Here is an 18,002-nt window from a genome sequence, read left to right as displayed (position 1 = left end):
CTCATATCAAAAAAGTGACACATCGAACTTACCTCGTAACTTCTTTGAGAGCTCAAGAGTAAATGTACAGCCTAAAACTGTTATGGTTCTGAGAACAAAGCATTCCCAGAGTCTTACTCTGATGAGACAATGAACACAATTTCTCTAAATTACCAAATATCTTTGGTGAAAAAGATGCAAAATGATTCCAATACTGAGAATTACTGTTCTGAGCTACTTCTCTGTTTTATTCTGCTTGATATATATATATATATATATATATATATATATATATATATATACATATATATATATTCATTTTGTTATGTCTTTTAGTGCCAGTCCTGAGGCTTACACCCAGAACCTGAGCTTTTTGACTCAAGGCTAGTACTCTACCACTTGACCCATAGCTCTACTTCTGGCTTTTTGGCTTTTTGGTGGTCCATTGTAGATAAGTGTCTCATGGCCTTTCCTGCCTGGGCTGGCTTTGAACTGCAATCCTCAGATCTCAGCCTCTTGTGTAGCAAGGGTTATGGGAATGTGCCACCTACACGGGGCCTTGCTTGATATTTTTTCTACCTCTTTTCCTCCTGTCCATCCATTTTTCTCCTCACCTTTCTCACTTCCTTAATACCTTTTCTAGCCCTCTGCATCATCTTTGCTTAGACCTTAGTTATCTCTAGGAAGTTCTTGTGGATTTGGAAAGATTAAATGCTCTTTCTTGTGGACCCCAAAGTCGGCTGCTGAAGTGTTGATAATCTTGCTCAACCTTCCCGCTGGAGTAAAGCTGTGTGAGTCTACATACCTTCAGCACCTAGGACAGAGGCCAGCTCAGGTGAGTCTGCTCACTGGTTGGTAAAGCTCAGATGCAGGATGCAAAGGGTATATCTCTATTTGTTTATTTAGATCTGGCTGAACACTAGAGCTCTCTCCCTTTTCACAGCAATTTCAGAGTCCTTTTATCATCCTTTCCATAGTCTATTCTAGAGCAGCATCATAAAGAATGCGATTTCAGAGGTGGCTGCCTGCTTCCTTTGCTCTTTATCTTTCCAAAGAACTCATTTAGGAATTTGTGTTGATAAAAATGTCAGTGCTGCCCAGTGTGCCTTTCATTTCAATATGGCATATTTTCCTGGCCTCTGAGCTTTGGGGAAAAGAAGCAAAGGTAGCCTCTTCAGTGCCAACATTTCCTGTACTGTGCTCATAGTCAGTCTGCTAGTAGAGAAAGCAGACTTGGAAGGCTGCAGGGTTTGGGAGGGGGGTTGTTTTTTTCTTTTCTCTTTCTTTTCTTTTCTTTTTTTGTGGGCCGGGCACAGTAGCAATCTTGCACTATAGCTCTGGCTTCTCTCCTGCTTCATTAAGATTTTTTTTTTTCTGTTCCAGCTCTTTTTTCTTTCTTCTGATGGGGAAGTGAGCCATTTCAAAAGAGGAGAAATGACTCTAATTTTGTGCTTTTTAAGAACACACAGGCAAGATTGGGAAACCTACGGATGCATGAACTTCTGGCAGTAGCATTGACCCACAAACCCAGAGGAGGATAAGAAATGAGCAGACTTTTCTTTTTTCCTCCAGGCCCAGAACCCCCTTGCTCTCTTTGGTCATGTTCATGTCTCAACAGGTATAGTAGCTTTCTGGAAAATGGCACACCAGAAGACAAATATGTAGGATAAATAAGGCATACGCGGGGTGAGCATGCTGCCTTTCCTTTTGCTTATGTGTTGTTCTGTCTCTCCTGCTTCCCCTGCCCCGCCCCGCAAAGAAAAAAAAAGTCAGGTTGCAATCTTCAGGAGAGCACAAAAGAAACTGAACTAAAAGAGAATAGTCTAAGCTCTGTCTGACTTAACATGTACTTACTTTATTTTTTAATGTCTCTATTCTCCCTCTGTATGCCAACCATCCTCAAGGTAATGAAAGTTAAAGCAACAAATAGTTTCTAAATCATAGGCAATCCAGAGAGCACAGCTCATCTATTTGCTCAGGAAACAAAACACAGAGCTACCCTGTAATCCAGCCATGTTATCCTTGGGAGTTTATTTAAAAGAATACAACTCAGGTTACAGCAAAGCCACTTGCACAAACATGTTCACTGCTGAACTATTCCTCATAGCACCCTAATATGACTCCTACCTTTAAATCTTCATGGCAATCTTCATCTCAGATGTAACCTCCATGTAGCCATGAGTTGCTCACCTCAAGGAATAACATCTTCTGATTGCTAGCTTCTACAGGTTCTTACTCTATGTCTTGTGTGTTTAATATTTCTTGGGCTGATTCTACCTTATCAGAAATTACTACTTTCTACCCCCTCTTTTCTTCTTATACTGCTTGAATAATGAAAGGAGATGGCACTTTATTCTGGTACAACTGAGTAAAGCCAATACTTAAACACATCCCTTAGAAACTTTGTCTAGGATTTTTGGTGTCACTTTGACTGTGGTGGCCTTTCTTTCACTTCTGACTAATTATGACCACTCCTGAACAAGATGAACAGAAAACCTATTGTTTTCATTGGTTTATCATCCAGTATCCAGAAGCTGTTCATGAAAAGCCCATGGCACGTGTTGAACAAGTGCCTGAATGAAGAACCTGTGGGCTGATTCTTACACTGCTCTGCGGAGCCCTGCCTGCCTTGATTCTGTTCTCTTGGGTAGGTCTCTAATGGAGCTGCTAGGTAATATAATGCATTGAGGTCTCCTGGACTTAAAACTCATTGGTGAATTTAACTTTGAATGTGAAACAGAAATAAAAACTTGCATGGTACTTATTATATTCAGCAACAAACCAGCACTTGCATACTTGTATGCAAGCATGTAACCCTTTCCTCACAACCCTGTGTGTGGGGGAGTATCAAAACTCAGTAGCAGGAGTTGGGGACAGACCAAAAGAATAAAGCAGTTTTCTCTCTAAAATTAGTAAATAGGCTTCTCAGAAAGAAACCTAAATTAAGTCTCTGGCAATAAGAAGTAGTAATTTTAGAACTAATGATGTATAAGATTTATTACCTTTTCTCTTATTTTTCACTAGATCTTTTTTTTAGAAAGGTGACTGTAGTTAATCATTGTGTATTAGATATTCAAAATATCTAGGAGGTTTTGAATATTCTCATCACCAAGAAATGATAAATGTTTGAGGTGATGAATATGCTAATTACACACACATTGTATACGAGTTTCAAAATATCACACTCTACCCTATAAATATGTACAATTATTATGTGTCAACTGAAAGTTAGAAATATATAAAGAAAACAAAACATACTGTATTTCAGAAAATGAGCATGGATTTGCTTAAAGAAAAAGACAAACCAATGCCCCAAAATGAGGGAAAACAGCCAAGTAAAAAACAGATAAATAAATGTTGTTCATTATAAAGTATTCTGTAATTATGTGTGATCTTTATCATCACTTTATTTCCCAAATTTTCTATTTATGCCATGTTGCTTTTTTCCCCTTCATGTTCATTAGCATGTATTAGCTGTACACTGGGTTTCAAGGTGGATTCTGACATGTATGCATTCAATGTAACCAAATCAACCCCAAATCCTTAATCATTCCCTCTTGTGCTCTGCCCCTTTCTTCTAAAAGTTTCACAAATTTCATTCATTCTTTGTAATATTCTACTTTCACCCTCCCCTTTTTTTTTTTTTTTTTGTCGGTCGTGGGGCTTGAACTCTGGGCCTGGGCGCTGTCCCTTAGCTCTTCAGCTCAAGGCGAGCGCTCTACCACTTGAGCTACAGCGCCACTTCCGGTTTTCTGGTGATTTTATTGGAGATAGGAGTCTCACGGTCTCTCCTGCCCGGGCTGGCTTTGAACCGCGATCCTCAGATCTCAGCCTCCTGAGTAGCTAGGATTACAGGCGTGAGCCACCAGCGCCCGGCTTCACCCTCCCCTTTTAACCCCCAAGCAGAATCCGTTTTACATTTCTGTCTCCTTTTTTTTTTTTTAAAAAACTACATTCTGAGTGAGAGAAAGAACATTCGGTATTTGACTTTCTCAGCCTGGCTAACAGCACTTAATAAGATGTCTTCCACTCCCGTCCATTTGCCTGCAAATGATGAAAAGGTTATTAGTCATTCCAACAGAATAATGCTTCACTGTGTATACATCCCTCATTTTCTGTATCCACCCATCAATGGATGAGTGTCTAGGTTGCGTGCAGGTTTGGGCTATTGTAAACAGCGCTGCAATAAGTATCAATGTACAAGTCCCTCGAATGTATGTTGACATACAATACTTGGAAACTATTTCCAGGAGTGGTATGACAGAACCACCTGGTAGTTGGATGTCTAAGTTTTGGAAACCTCCATATGGATTTCCATAGTGGCTGCATTAATTGACATTCTTGCTAATAGTGCCTTCTCCTCTCCTCCAGCCTCATCGGTATTTCTTGTTCTCTGTTTCCTCGTGGATCACCATTCTGACAGAGTGAGATGGACTCTCAGTATCATTTTGATTTGTATTTCCATGGCAGCTAAAGATGTTTTACTTTCCTTCATGTATTTCTCATCCATTTGTTCTATTTCTTTTGAAAACCATCTGTTCAATTCATTTACCAATTTAGTCACTGAATTATTTATTCCTTTGGTTAGTTCTGGGTGTTATTTATATATACTCTAGACATTAACCCTTTACTTGAATAACTGTCAAAAAAAACCTAAAACAACCTTTCTTCCTTCCATCCTGTAAGGGCTTCTTTCAAAACTTAAAGTAAAAGGGTGGAAGAAAGATTTTTCAAGAAAATGCTTCCAGAAGGAAAACAAGAGTAACCACCGTTCTATATCTGACAAAACCAACTAGCCCAAAGAGACAGAAATGATCGCATTGTATTGATAAGAACGTGGCGTCAAGAAAATGTAATTATTGTAAAGATAGATGGACCTCATGTTTGCAGATCCAGCATCATTTGGCTTTTATAATGAAAAGCATTATATAATTTTTTAGAAAGTAAATATACTAAATTAAATTCCTGTGACCATTGAAAAAATTAAATTTGCAAGCTTAGAAAATAGGAGCTCAATTTTACCAAATAGAAAAAAAATAGCAGTGGATGGAATAGTGGAGGTCGTGTACAGGACAGAGCTGTTCTTCTGTGGGGTCGGTAAGGAAGGTTACAGCACTTGTGAGAATAGCCCGGAACTGAAGGAATTTTGTGGTGCTTCCATAGAAACTGCTCCTTAATCTTTACCCATGAACCTGAAGAACCGAATGTACCACATCACTTAGAGTGTAATAGAAAATTAAAGAGAAAATGATGTGCTAGCCAAGGCTAACATACTATGTGTGTTTGTATATATGTATCCAGGGAGGGAAAATTTTCAAAGAAGGAGAGAGACACAGAGACAGAGACACATACAGAGAGAGACAGAGACATGGAAAGACAGAAAGAGATAGAAAGACAGAGACAGAGAGACAGACAGAGGGGCAGAAAGAATATTGTTTCATGGTGCTCCATTAGGTGACAAGACACCATCCCTTTCATTCTATGATTCTTTTCTTGAAGCCCATTTATAGATTATCTTTGATACCAAGGATGAGGATGAAATTTCTTCTGACGTGTTAACTACTTGTTTATGATCTGCAGCTTGCCTGGGAATTGGCAGAGTTGATGAGGCAGTTCAAGCTAGTGGGAAATCAGGAAGCATGCAGGGATCCTTGAAGGAGTCTTTGCTCTTGACATTGGCTAAGCACCTGCCAGATGACAGGACCAGTGCTCAGATTCAAATCTGATCTTTTTTTTTTTTTTTGTCCATTGTGGGGCCTGAACTCTGGGCCTGGACGCTGTCCCTCAGTTCTTCAGCTCAAAGCTAGCACTCTACCATTTGAGCCACAGCGCCACTTCTGGCTTTTTCTGCTTATATAGTGCTGAGGAATCAAACCTAGGGCCTCATGCATACAAGGCAAGCCTTCTACCACTGAGCCACCTTCCCAGCCCTCAAATCTGATCTTTGAGAAGCTTACCAACAAAAGTTGGAAAACTTTTCCCATACTCCCATTCTTACAGATGAGACAGGGAACTCCAATGACTTCTCTTTAACTACTGGTCTGCTCTTTCATTATTTTGAAGTTTTACAACCAATTTATTTCACATTTTGCTTATATCTAGCAAAAACAACAACAACAAATGGACATTGAACCTTTTCTTTCTTTTAGGCTTAACTTCTTAATAGGCCTTTAATTTTTTCCCTGTGCACTGAGCACCTCTGAATTCATACACTCAGAAATGTTAAGGGCAAAGCAGCTAAGACAGGGGTGTTTTTAATGAATCATTGAGCAGGTGCAATTCTCCCTTTGGTTCTCATAAATGAAAACTCAATTTGAATGCAGAACACTGGCTCCCTGCCTGGTTCCAGTTATTTCTTCTTGTCTGATACTGTAAAAGAAATCGTGTAATGATGCTTGTGTGGATAAAGGCAGGATATGGTTTTCCCATACTTTCTGCAAGTGGCACTTAAAGTTTTGTAGATGGATCTGGAGCCAGGGTGTCTACAACACCAAGCATTCTGACGGGCTAGCTTTTAGTGCAGCAATTGGTTTTTCATAGCTGGTAGCCCCTGGGATTTGCACACTGCCGGCATCAGCTAACATTGGTACTGTGCGTTAGAAATGTCACTGGACATTTAAATTAAATGACAAGTGCTCTTCTGCCTTAGATATGTGCACCAAAATCACAGAGATGAGCTATCCATGAAGGAACCGGTATGGGAAGGGCATCCCATGTGTAGCCAACAGTACAAGGTTTGTATCAATTTTGATCGTACAGGCTATACATGATATCAATTAACAGTTTTGTTAATAGGCATTGTTCGTAACCTTAGGTTGGCATTGATTTTAATGAGAACTATTTTAATAAAAAAAAGTAGTTCAGAATCATTTCCTATTGATTCTATTTAATTGGCACCTTTGATGAATTTTAATGGCAAACTGATTTGGGAAATGTAATGTTTTGTTGTGGGTTGTTTTAGGTTGGTTTGTTTGTTTTCTTTTAGTAAAATTAATTACTTGCCTTTGGAGTTAAATCACCTATCATTTTAGCTTATAAATTCAAGGGAGTGAGAGAGGCAGACCGGAAGTCATTTGGAGTAATCATAGCTCCTGTGCTGACATCAATAGTATGTCATAAATATACAGCACAGACATGGGACACAAAGGAAAATGATTTCTCATAAATGACTTAGTTTTTCCAGTCCTAGGGCTTGCACTCAGGGCCTGGCTGCTTCCTTCAAGGTTAACATTGTACCTACTGCTTGAACCATAGCTCTATGTCTATCTTTTGGGGTTCATTGGCAATAAGAGTCTCATGGACTTTTCAGCCTGAGCTGGCTTTGAATTGGAATCCTGAGATTTAGTCTCCCAAGTAGCTAAGATTGCAGGTATGCGCCACTGGTGCCCGGCAGCTCTAGGAATGTTATGATGATCAAGCAAGTACGTATAAAATGTGCACCATAGTGTTTGGTGCAGAGTAAGAATGTGATGAATGCTAGCTATTGCCAGTATTATCTTTGTTAGTTAATTCATTGTTACTTAGTCTATTTTACCCAGGCTCATTCTGTCCCCAAATGCAAATGGAAGCAATTGTTGAAGGAGAAATGGAGGTAACTCATTATAATTTTTCCCATGAGATGTTCAATGAGAGCTAGTTAAGAGTTCCACTCTCCATATATGGAGGTCTCTATGCTTCAATTGCAAGACAGGTGCTTGCATACATGAGATTTCTCTTCTCAAAGGACTGCAAGACTCAGTTCCCAGCTTTCTTAACAATCAAGTCTGTTTAAAGACTTGAAGTCGTGGAGTTTATTTTTATTTTTCATTTTTTGCCAAATGTACTCAAGGATAGAAACAAGGATTGCCAATGTTTCTCCAACAGGCATCTACTTCAGTTTTAGCATGCAAATTTTCAGATGTTTGTTCCCCCTCCCCCACACACATATTAGACATCTTTATAGAGAGAAAGGAATATTGACAGATAACAGCTGCTGTAACTTCTGAAAAGGGTTGTTAGGACCATTGCATTACATTTTGTTACAATTTGCTGTAAATATTGAAGCATTACCTGATGGGTATTTAAATCAAACTTAGAACATGATTTTGGCTAAGTCTCACTCTCCCGAACATTCCTTTCATGAGTACAGTCATGTAAGCTATCAATAAATTTAAAGACCATGTATCTTCTAATACGTTTCTCCAACTACTTCTAATTCTACGTGGAATGAAATCCAAATTTTATCTATACTCTGAATGTCCATAAGGAGCCTGATACTTTCTGTATCTTCATGCATTCCATTCTTCCCTTCCTGGTACAACCCTCCTATGTAGACATAGTTCTCCCTTCCTATCTTAGAGATTTACATTTAGTATTTTTCTCTTTGGGCTGCTCAAACTCAAATATTCACATGATAGATTCCTTCTAAACCATTCATGGCTTGCCTTGCATACCAGCTCCTTGCACAATATAAATCAGCACACCTCCAACCCAGTTCCTTCTTAGGGCATCTGCCTTTGATCTTTACTCCATCCTGGTCCTCACTTCTAGTTGATGTGATTTGTACATAGCTTTGTGTACACATACAAGGATGGTCTTCATTTTACGAGGTTCCCTTCAGTGGGTGGAGTTTGGGCTTCCCATAATATGGAAGTGATAACAGAGACTTGTACTTTGAAGGTGGATCTATTTCTAGGACAGTAATATGCAGCCCAGGCTTCTCTCATAATAATCAACTCAGTCTTGCCACATAATCACAAGGGGCCAAGGACCAATATTGTGTCACTTAGCCATAGTGTTCTGTAAGTTAGGTGTAGTCAATGCATTTCTCACTTATGGTATTTTCAACCAGCAATGTGTTTGTTGGGATGTAGTGCCATCAAACCTTAGGGAGCATCTTAGCAATACATAATTCTGCTCATGTGTACATGTACTACATCTATGTTTAAGTTGTTTATTTTGTCCATCTGCTAACCATAACTTAAGACTTTCCAGACCAGACTCTGCCTCTGACTGATATTTGGATGCACCACTGGTTTTAAAAGCTGCATTTTGGTTTTGGCCAAGTGAATAATTATGTGAATGCCAGGCACAGTGAGGGATAAGAAGAGAATTTCAAAGAGAAAAGTCTTCACTAGTCAGAGGGTTGGAAACACTTGTGCAGGGAATATAATTTAACCTACAAGTACAATTAAGTGAGGAAAGCAATTCATATTGGGAGAAAGGAGTGTGGAGAAATCACTTTATGCTGATCAAGGGTGGATTGATAGAGGAGGTGAGTTTTAAGTTGGGCTATGAAGAATGAGAGGGGTTTATAAAAGGAACAGAACCATAATTTAACTTCTGATGAGAGAAATCCAAGCACGTAAATCACTTCAGGTTAACCACAACCTAAATGGACTCGGTCGAGGCCAAGAAAACCAATGGAAGACAATGCTTTGGTTTCAGTTTTCATTGCTGTCTGCACAGAATTCACATGGATTGGAAGGTTCTCCACATGGAATTCTACATAGCACTTGTCTCCTGCTTCATTTATTCCACTGGGGGCTTCTCCTTCACCCCTTAAATTTCCTAGGATATTCCCTCACTTAATGCTTTCTGTGGACCCTTATTAGGGATCTTTCCCAGGTTCTGAATTCTTCCCTACCTGGTCCACTTCACTAACCAAGACCTTCACATCCTTCAAATTGTATGACAGGAATTGCCCCTTGGAAAGACCCTCCATCTTCCTCCAGATTGATCCAGATCTCCCACACTTGGTGTGCAGTTCCTGAACTTCTCTCGTGTTGCTAAATACAAGTTACTGCCGTTACCTGGGGGTAGTGACTGGGTGCCCCCTCCCGCTTGGCTACAGATCAGATGAGGAAGGGAGCTTAGTTTTTCACTGCTTCTGAATTCTCAAATGAGCACAAGGAAGGCCTAGCACATTAAAGGAGCACGCTCACTATTTCATCAGTGGATGAATGTATGATTGCATGAATGAATGAATGGAAAGGCAGGAACCTGCCATTTTCCTTACGTGAGATAATGAAACACTGAGCTGAACTTTGTAAACACTTCTTGAACCCTAGGCTTTGACTTAATAGAAACCAACATGAAAATGCCAGCATTACCTTATTTATAAGATGCTTTGGTTGCTGGAGCTATTAAAGGGCCTTGTTGTGGGAACTTATATATTATTGTAGGTATTGGGCCAGAGACCATTTCCTGTCTCGATGCCAGACGGAAAAAGGCTGGGTTGGTACTCTAGAGATCTTCACCGATAATGATTATTAAAAGAACAAATAAGGGTTCATAGTTGGGAGTGGCTCATGAAAACCAACGGAATGTTTTCTATTCACCACATACTCACTACACACTGTCCTGGTAGAGTGCATTCTCCAGGCTTGGTTTGGTCTGTCAGGAGGACAGGCGCTGTGAGTATCAGTTAGAATAGCAGTAATCGCTAACCTTGAGTGAGCCCTGATTCCTCCAGCCGCCATATTGCCAAGCACCCTTCTGAATGCATGATGGCTACCATTTCCAACTTTACACGTCCTCCGAGGTGCACTGAGGAGATGGAGGCTCAGAAAGACTTCGGTACCAAAGAGAACCAGCGATTCAAGATTACCTTTCCCTCTCGCATAGTGACAATGAACTCTCCTTCAATAATGCCTCGTATGGGATTTCTTATGAGAAAGACTTCTTGATGGACAGGATATGATCATCTCATTCCCTTGACTCCAAGGCATTATTTTATAAACGCTACTAAGTGCTGGAAATATGGAAATGAGATCACAGGCTTGGAAGAGGGAGCAGAATGTGGGAGAATACCCCGCTCCACCCCCCACCCCCCAGCAGCCGCATCCAACCTACTGCTATTTTCATAGACCCAGGCTTCTGTCTAAATCTTCACGTTCAGAATGTAAACTGACTTCTGACAGGGTGTAAGGTGAGTTCCCTGGGAACCTAAGCTTCAGGGTGGTTAAATTCTAGATAGCCCTTTCATGTATGTTTTGCTCCACTGCTTGGAAATTCCCAACCTGCCTTTATAAAGGAGAGAGTGGCATCTAGTTCATAAAGGAGAGTGAGAAGAGCTGATACAGACACCATGGGCCATGCCTGGCCCTTCCTGAGACCAGGGGGAGGGTGCTGGCCTTTCCCTGAGAGGAACGGTGAGTGGTCCTTGTGTAGTTTCCTCATTCATGTATCTGTTGGCTCAGTCATTTCTTTTCTGAAACATGATTGTATTGTTATTATTAAGCTTTATACAGAGGGGTTACTGTTTCACAAGTGAGGTAATGGGTACATTTGCCACCCTTTCCTTTGCTTTCCCACAGTTTCTCCTTCCTGTCCCTGCCCACAAGTTGCCACGATCATTTTTTACACACCTTATACTGAATACCATGATTGCATTTGTTCTCTCTCCCTCCTTGTCTGCACCCCTCTGTCTCCCCACGCCCCCCAAAAGACAAAAGGAATCCAAAAGCAACAACAACACATAGTTATTTCCATTTCCTAGAACTCATCCCAATAAATAGTATGTTAAATGTTCAGAGGAGGTATACATTTGGGTTCCTCCCCCAACAGCATCCTCCTTGAGTCTGAGCATGCGAGAATCCCCAGAATCCTGGATAAGTTATCATGTCCAGTTGTTATTTTAGAGACTCAAATCCACACACTCAGAACTGACAAAGGAAACCTCACCATGAACATCCAAGAAATCCAAACGTTTATGAGGCACTACTTTTAAAAAAAAATCTATGCTCAAATAAGATGGAAAACGTAGGTGAACTGGGTTACAATGTACAAGCTGCTTGAGCTGAGCAAGAAGACTGAAACCACTTCCAGGGACCCAGAACAAATGGTGCGGTGGTGGAGGAAGAGATGAAGAGTCTCCTGACAATGAGTCAGTCATTTCTGAGCATAACTGATGCCCTGCAGGGAGCGCTCTAGGCAGAGATGTCCCCAGGCCTCAGGAACCGCTGCTCACCTGGCTTTCTTCAGACCTTCAGATCTTGGTCTTTATCACCAAATCCTTTAAGGTGGATGAGTGTACTATTTTAGCATATTGAAGAACATCTGGTTTTCAACCACATTTCTTAGCAATTTTAAGCCTGTAATGTTTTAAAAACAATTTTCCCCCTTATTTGGTGTCTTTGAAAGTTTGTTGGTTTTATGTTAAGGTTTCATTGGATTCTTTTTGACACAAATAATGCTTCAGGGAACTGCACATTCTTTCATCAGACTCCCATCTTAACAAAAGCTGGTGGTTTCTGGTGTGTTGTCCTAGTTATGAAGACACTTTTGAGCAGACAGATTACTTTTCTCCCCCCTTGCGATATTACATCTGAGTATGAGGTCTTTGAAGATGTGTGGACCCTCTACTAGGTATTCATATTTTAATTAAAATTTGACTTGGTACGTTGCACTGATCTTCCTGTGGCGGGGTGAAAAGCTCTCCCTTCTTCCGGGATGAAGGATCCAGGAGCTCCCTGGGGTGCTGTTCTTCAAAGATGCCTTGTCAAAGTGCTCTGGGTGTGAGTTCTCAACTCGGGATTTGGTTGAAGTAGGCGGGGTGTGGGGGAGGAGAAACAGCTTTCTCAGAACAGATGGGGACCCATGTCTCTGTGCTAATAGGCGCTTTTCCTTCTAGACATGTTAGAAAAAGGAAGCAGCATCCTGAGCTCACAGGGGCCACCTCTGACTACTTCTCCCGAGAAATACTAGGGGGGTGGGGATGCAGAAATGAGCCCCAATTTCTACCCCATAGAATTTGCGGTCTAAGTAGACCCACTTCCTTGACTTTTAGAGGGAAAATAAAAGACAATGGAGGGGGGGAAACAAAACTTGACAGAAGTCAAGAGGCTGAGCCTCATTTACTCAGGGCAAGACTGAAGGTTAATGCTAGGGGAGGCCAGGAGCTGCCCCGGAAGAGGGCTCAGGAAAGCCTGAGAGCAGAGGATGATGGGAGATATGCTGGCAGAAGAGAAGAAAGGAACCTGCAATAGGAAACATTTCCCTTGGACACCATCTACTATTGTCCACATTCCCATGAGCATCATAACCCACGGCATTCTCAATTAGTGTTCTCAGTTCTCTGCATGGCCATAGGTGATAGGCATTTGGAGAGATGGAGGAATGTAGCCAAACATATGTAGCCAAGAATCACAGGCATAAGTGCCTAGTGGCACAGCTCCAACTTCAAAGCAATGATCCAGGGACAGGCAACTGGGTGACCTGATGTGGGAATGTGGGGGAGGAGGGATGATGAAAGAGCAAGAGGCCCCTGATAAGAGTGAAATGTGATTGACAACATAAGACACCAATCTACACAAACCAATGGGCTGGGAAGGTGGCTCAGTGGTAGAGGGCTTGCCTCGCATGCATGAGGCCTTGGGTTTGATTCCTCAGCGCCACATAAGCAGAAAAAGCCAGAAGTGGTGTTGTGGCTCAAGTGGTGGAGCACTAGCCTTGAGCTGAAGATCTGAGGGACAGCACCCAGGCCCAGAGTTCAGGCCCCACAACAGACTTAAAAAAAAATGTTAAAAAGAAAGAAAGAAGGAAACTCCACTAATTCTTAATATATTTTCTCTTTTCTTAATGTTTTCATTGCAGAAGAGGCTAAATACAATTAACATAAAGCTTGATATATTAACTTATTAATAAGTGCTGTCTCAATACTTCATGTGTTACCTGAGAAGACCAGGAACTGATGAAATCAGATGGAACACGATGTGTTTCCAGGTCTCATAGATGTTACTTTCATGCTAGAGTCTCTGGCCACGTAGATCAATTGAATTAGTCCCTGCTTCTTCTCCAGGCATTCAAATAAACAACAAAGTGAAAGTCAAAGTCTGGGAGAGGCCACTCGGGTCATTTTAAGACACCATTGGTGTTTGGGGGATTGCTTTGGTCTTTTCATCACTACAGGGGTGTTGACAGCCCAGGTTTAGGTTGCTTGCTGCCTGTGGCCCACAGCCTCTGTGCTAATCCTGTGGAAACTGAGCATCAGACACACAGTCATGAAGCAAGGGGCAGGCCAGAGAGAGAGCAGCTTGTACATTTTTTCCCCTAAGCGTCTTAATTGCTATCTTGTGTGGGAGCTCCCAGTGATGACCAGGGATTTTAGAAACCATTGTAGTCCCATTCAACAACAGGCTACTAATGAGTTCATTGGCTTAGGCACTAAACTCATCTAAGGAGAGCCTAATTGAGAAATCTCGAAGGATATGAAACCCCCATCCTTTAAAGTTACAATTTTTGAAAACACAAATCCACGACACATACATACATATAACATACATGCTTGTATGCCTACACACACTGAAATCAAAAATACACATGCATAAGACACCAAGTCTGGGGTGGTCATTGCTAGTAAAAAAGAAAAAAAAACTATATTTCTATCTCTCTATCCCTCTATGGGAAAAACTAATATAAAATATGCTCATACAGAACAAAATCAAGAAATCACTTTCCTTTCAAGGTAACTATCTTTGGAAGATATCCTTGAATCTAGAAGCTTATTTTAAGATGCTACTATGTTCTGGGAGGCCATCCTCTTATTTGTTTGTGTAGTCCTTACATATTTTCCCAATCACAGTTATATGTAGTTTTATATTTTGGGCATCATACTAATCACTTTGGGGGACAGCCAGAGTCAGATAAGAACTTTACCATTCTCAAAGTAACTGTGTATCAGTTCATTCGGTAATATTTGGACCTACAAGGTTCATACTTCTAACATGGAGTTCCAGTGGTGAGGTTTCTTCAGAACTTTATTTGTTCTTGTTTTCCCATTGGTGGAACCACCTCCTACACCTAACTCCATCTCAGCTCAAAACTTCTGACGACATCCAGGAGTCACATAATCCTCATTGATCCTCATGAAACCCTCCCTCCCCAGAGAATCTTCTGTGAAGAGGAGGTATTTCCAGAATGATGAAGCCTTAGGTTATCATGAGAATGCTGTGTTTTTTAGAGAAAAGCCTCCATCTTCCATCTGGAAGAGGGACCAACCAAAGAAAAGAAAAGGAGAATAAAAGGCAGGGAGGACAAAAAAATAATGCAGCAACAACTACGAATTTACTATTATTTACCTTCAAGAAAGCAAGGAAACAGTTCCTATTTTTCTTCCTTCATTGCTTGGCTGACCTCAGGGAGGGGTGCAGGGAAGAGAATTCTGTTAAATGCACCAAATGGCTCTGAACAACCTTATCTCTGCCTCTAGTTTCCTCTAGGCTAGGAACCCATGTGGTTTCTGTGCTTCTGAGCAGAGAGAGACAGAGAGGGAGAGACAGAGACAGAGAGAGACAGAGAGAGAGAGTCATCTAATAGCCCTGGAGAAAGTGCTTTAGGACATATTTGCAGAGAATAGGGTTCTGGACCACAGCCTTGGCTCCTCTACATGCCCCAAATATTGAACCTTCCAGTAACTACAATTACAACCCAAACCACAAAATGTAGATTTACAGATTGTTTGCAGCAACGCCCATTCAAATTTACTTATATTTACACTAGAAAAATTAGGGTAAGTGCTACTGTGACCAGAGACACAGACCAAAATCAATAACCAACCAATTCTTGGCTAATAAAGCATTTCTCTAAGGTCTACACTTGCTCTGTTCTGACTTTTGAGGTTGGCCTCTAATGTCCTATCCATTGACTTTTCCCGTAAATATGTCTAATCGAGGCCATGTAGGATTCGAAAAGAGAAATGATACACTTGGTTTGGTAAGAATTGCTAATTAACCAAGTATGTAAAAACCTTTAGCTGCTGCCACAACTCACAGAAATTGTCCTAGGGTGAAGAGTTAGACATGCCAAGAAACTAAAGCATCACCTCCCATTTTTTTGGAACTAAAGTTGTCAGTTTTCTTTTCCCCAATAATTCATCGTGGTGCCAAAACTACATTTAAGGGAAAGGCTTTAGAACAAAAGTCTATAACAGCAGTTCAATCTCCTGCTAAACGTGGAAAACACTGTGTGGGTTATTTTCCTGTCATACGGGGATCCTCTCATCATGTTTAACCTGTTTGCACAAAGTTCTCTTTTATTTTTTTAAATAATATATAGCCACAAAAGGGTCCACTTCCTATTAGAAAGGTCAAGAGAGATTAATTTGGTTCCTTGTACATCTGAATCATTCATTTTGTTCTGGGAACAGAGCAGGGTATTTAATCAGACCTAAAGGAATTAAAATAATGAATGACAAAGGAAGGGAAAGAGGAAAAAATAATCTCAAAATTCAGGCTTGCTGAAGACATAGTTCTTGTTAGGATTGTGAGGCCTTGAAGCAAAGTGGTGTCAAGGAACCAGCTGTGTCCAGAGAGCATCACTGATCTACCCTGTCTGTCCTGTTCCTCGCCATCTGTGTTTCCTGTGGCAGAGGCAACCATCCCCCCCCCACACACACACGAACACACACACACAACATACACACTTGGTTGCTTACAGCCTGGTCCGCAGAGGTGAAGGTTTGTGATTTCACTTGTATCCCAGCCCATCCTGGCCCCTGAGTTGGCTAGTGTGATTTTGTTCTCAGTTCACCAAACTGCTCCTGCTCCTACCTAAAATATCACAAGGAAAATCTCATATAGTCAAGTAGCAACGTGGACTGTAGTAATAAAAGGGGTCGTGTGTGTGTGTGTGTGTGTGTGTGTGTGTGTGTGTGTGTGTGTGTGTGTGTGTGTGTGTGTGTGTGTTGGGTTGCAAGAATAGATGTGGTTCACAATGGGTAACGCTGTATCAGTGGAAGGGAGAGAGAACACTAATGTATGTCTTCCAGACAAACGTCTCCCAGCATTCTCCTGCACACACACACTCACACACACACACACACACACACACACACGCACACACACATCCCACCCAGGACTGTTTTCTCAGCAGGAAGAATAAGTGTGCCACAGCTGTGTTCAATTGAAAGAAGACCCAATTATTTAGGCAAAAAGTTAACAAAGGCCACATTCAGTGTCTAGTGAAGATGTTCTTCTTACCTGGTTTAAAATATGTCAAGCGGTCAAAGCGTGAACTCTATGATTTCTCTTTACCTGTGTCTTTGTTAGACCAATCTAGAATCACCAAGTGTATGACATTACGATGTGATAGAATATTTCAATATGGCTTAATGAAACAAACTATGTTTACAGCCAATGATTCAGAAGATCCTCCAGGCAAACTTGAGAGAAAGGATTTACGTTTATTCCAACATGCCAGATGAACAAGCTGCAAAGTTTTATCCTCAAAAGAAAAAAAAAGCCATAGTCAGATCGAGGAAACTTTGAATAAACTATTATGGCAATGTTTTGAACTACTTGCTTAGGATAGGTGTAGAAGAAGTCCACCTGCATCAGGTTCAAGTTTATGGTGCACATGAATGAATAGAAAGAATTTTTAAAAAATCATTTAGCCCCTTCTCCTATCATTTAGCTGACCCCAGACATTTGATCTTCAAAATTCCAGGCATTGGCGGCACTCACCTGTAATCTTAGCTACTCAAAAGGCTGAGCTCTAAGGGTTGTAGTTCCAAGTCAGCCCTGGCAAAAAGTTGATGAGACACCTATCTTCAATAAACTACTCAGAAAAAAGCCATGGGTAGTGCTAATGCTCTGGATCCAGCATTAGAGCATTATCCCTGAGCAAAAAGAGACTCAGAGACAGCACCCAGGCCCTGAGTTCAAGTCCCAAGCCTTCAAAAAATGTTAAAGAGATTAACTAGAAAAATAGGAAGTGATGTTTGTGTGTATGTGATGACATTTATATCAAATTAGAAACAAAACCAGGAAACCTTGGTCTGGCCATATGAATTTTCTCTCTTTGCTGCCCCATTAAAGATATTTGGGAGTTAGAGAATTTATAAATAAGTGTGTATTTGATAAAATAGTACTTTTGGTAGCGTTTGGTTGCATGGTTTCATTCATCAAAATATTCAGCAAATACAGCACCAAAACCATTATTGGTTAACAAAAACAACTAGCAAACAGAAAGCCATGATAATTGTTCTGTGCAACCAAGGTCCAAAAAGAAGAAAATAAAAAACAAAACTGAAATAGTGCGCATGA

The sequence above is a fragment of the Dipodomys merriami genome, unplaced genomic scaffold (assembly GCF_024711535.1).
Source record: "Dipodomys merriami isolate MVZ:Mamm:240054 unplaced genomic scaffold, mDipMer1.0.p SCAF_33, whole genome shotgun sequence".
Taxonomy (NCBI): Eukaryota; Metazoa; Chordata; class Mammalia; order Rodentia; family Heteromyidae; genus Dipodomys; species Dipodomys merriami.
Note: the sequence above shows the minus strand (reverse complement) of the source record.